At 37.6% G+C, this 2,588-nt stretch overlaps 1 long non-coding RNA gene across 1 annotated transcript in view; it reads right to left on the minus strand.

The window, feature by feature from the left end:
* LOC107550197 (uncharacterized) overlaps window positions 1-708 on the minus strand; it is a 2,307-nt gene extending 1,599 nt beyond the window's left edge. Inside the window, exon 1 of the long non-coding RNA XR_001604631.1 lies at window positions 493-708. This is a non-coding gene — a long non-coding RNA (uncharacterized lncRNA). The remainder of the gene's footprint in view (window positions 1-492) is intronic.
* Between the last annotated feature and the right edge of the window lie 1,880 nt (window positions 709-2,588).

Below are 2,588 nucleotides of genomic sequence, written 5' to 3' on the forward strand. Positions count from 1 at the left end.
ACTACAAATACCACAGTAAAACTACGGTTACGGTGGGAGAAGTATGGTAAATATGTTGTAGTTATTGTGCATAGGCTACACATGACATGGTCGAGCAACAGTTAGGCTACTATGGTAAAAATATGTTAAATGTGTGGACTTTTACATGATCACGATTATCACATGATACCGGGTTGGTTGATTTATTTTGCTGTCATCAGCCATGTCTAAAAGCCGAAGACCCATGTCACAACATGATTAAAAATGGTTTTATTTATTTATTTATTTATTTCAAACTGCAACAGGTCTATATACAGTAGATGTTAGCTTAGGCTAATGACAATGGTAGGCTAGCAGCTGTGCTAACTGAGCAGCCCACTGTTCCATAATTTGAACGCATGCGCTGCCATTTTAACACATGACCCCATGTAACCTGATGCAGAAAGACTGAAATAATTAAAATAATACCGTTAACCACATGATCTCATTACAAAAAAATATTGTTGCCCTTACCTGTTTGAAGGTGTACACGCATCAGGTGAACTGGACGAACTGAGCCTCGCTGGTGACGTCACTGTCGCTGAAGATGACACGTGGTATTTGGACGCATCTGCTCTCCACTGAAGTTAATGTGAAGGATTGGCGTATCATATGCACGCAAAATTGGCATTTGGCGTATGCATTACACGCAATTAGAAAGTGTAAAGTCGTCTTATTTATACGCAGACTGATGAGAACGGGTTGCTTGTTATTATGTGTGTATAATGGGTGTGTTCTTAGGCCAAACATTTACCATGCTGTGGTGTGTCATGTACAGGGGAGCAGTTTGCTCTGTTGTGTAGAACCTATCATCCATCACAACAGATGCTTGGCTCCTCTCATCGGCTTTGTGTGAAGTACGTTTGTAAATTATGTATGAGGAACTTTTGTGTAAATTGTCATACTACATAATGTATGTTTACAAATCTGCATGAAAGCTCACCTTAGATGGGAACTCATTACACTAATTGATGCAGAGAGGTAACAAAGGGCTCTTTTGTACATAAAGTCACTTTCTGATCCCTATCAATAATGAAAGATAATTTAGAATAGAATGGATAGGCCATCTGCTACACGTACCTCTCAACTCTTCAGCTGAACTGACAAACACAACATTTTCCCTCAAAGATCCTTGTGTATAGACACATCATAAATGTATGTCATGAGGGAAAATTTACACACACACACACACAATACTGAATTGCTACAAATTGATAAGCCCTACTATGGTGAAGGTCAGGCTCATGAATAATAATGAGTTTATGTGACTGGACACTCCAACAAAGTTACAAAGCAACATCAGTGTCAATTAATATGCATGAGGTAAACCTTCACTGTTGTGTGAGTGAACCGTAGTTCAGTGAACACCAGGATACGTCACCGTCACCATAGTGATGCACGCCTCACACTATAACTCTAAAGGCATCAGTAATGCATGTCAGTGTGACCTGAAATGTTTTTAATCAACTTAGTATTACTTTTGAACAACTGCAAGCAAAAATTTTTTTAAACGGAATACAAACTGAATGAATGTGCTGAGGTACGTGATGTAAGAAGTGTGTGTGTGTGTGTGTTTATGTGTGTTATTGACAACCCATTGTCATAATGTCTCAACATATATTTAGATGCTAGAAATATGCTACTTTGATCTCTATTGTTCTCTGTTTCATTTATTTTGAAATTCTGTTGATTACCCATATAACAGTGCAGAACATCTAACTGTATAGCACTGTAGACAGTACACATTCTCCATGCAACAAATAAAATATTACAGTGTTTTTGGACATCTACTACGGTAGTACACTGTAAACTAAACTAATTTGTTGACTTTAAAAAATGTGCTAATTTTACTCTTAATTCACTTAAGTCACAATAAATGAGTCTCATGTACCCAAAAACGTTTGAGTATTCTTTCCTTAGTCTCCTTGTTTTGAATACTCCTTACTTATTCTCAGCCACAAATACTATACTGACTCCCAGAGTCCACTGGGGCATGGATAAATTATACAGTTTTGTTTTATTCTCTGGTTTATTTGCCGCTATTGTTGTCAGTAGCAATCTGTTTTGTAATTTTTAAAGTCTTGTCTTATTATGGAAAATATTGTGCATACTGAATGTTGATGACGTGCATGTCTACATATAAACTACTATAATACATTCAATGCATCATAATTTAAAGGGGTCATATGATGCGATTTCAATTTTTCCTTTCTCTTTGAAGTGTTACAAGCTCTTGGTGCCTAAAAAAGATCTGTAAAGTTGCAAAGACTAAAGTCTCAAATCCAAAGAGATATTCTTTATAAAAGTTAAGAGTCAACCATGCCTACCTAAAATGGCTCGTTCTAACATGCCCCCACATGTCTACGTCACGATGTGGGAAGATTTGCATAACGCCACCCAAATGTTCACGCAAAGAAAGAAGGCATAACTTTTATTCTCGCTGTAGTATTGTTGCTGCCGCCATGTCATGAAGATGCTGTGTGTTTCGTTGTGAAACTGAGACTACTTTGTTTGGCCTTCCAAAAGAGGACAATATCCGCTTCGTCATGCCTAGAGCTGATCCGTGCTGG

This window comes from Sinocyclocheilus grahami, unplaced genomic scaffold, assembly GCF_001515645.1.
Source record: "Sinocyclocheilus grahami isolate Dianchi unplaced genomic scaffold, SAMN03320097.WGS_v1.1 scaffold391.1, whole genome shotgun sequence".
In the NCBI taxonomy this organism is placed as follows: domain Eukaryota; kingdom Metazoa; phylum Chordata; class Actinopteri; order Cypriniformes; family Cyprinidae; genus Sinocyclocheilus; species Sinocyclocheilus grahami.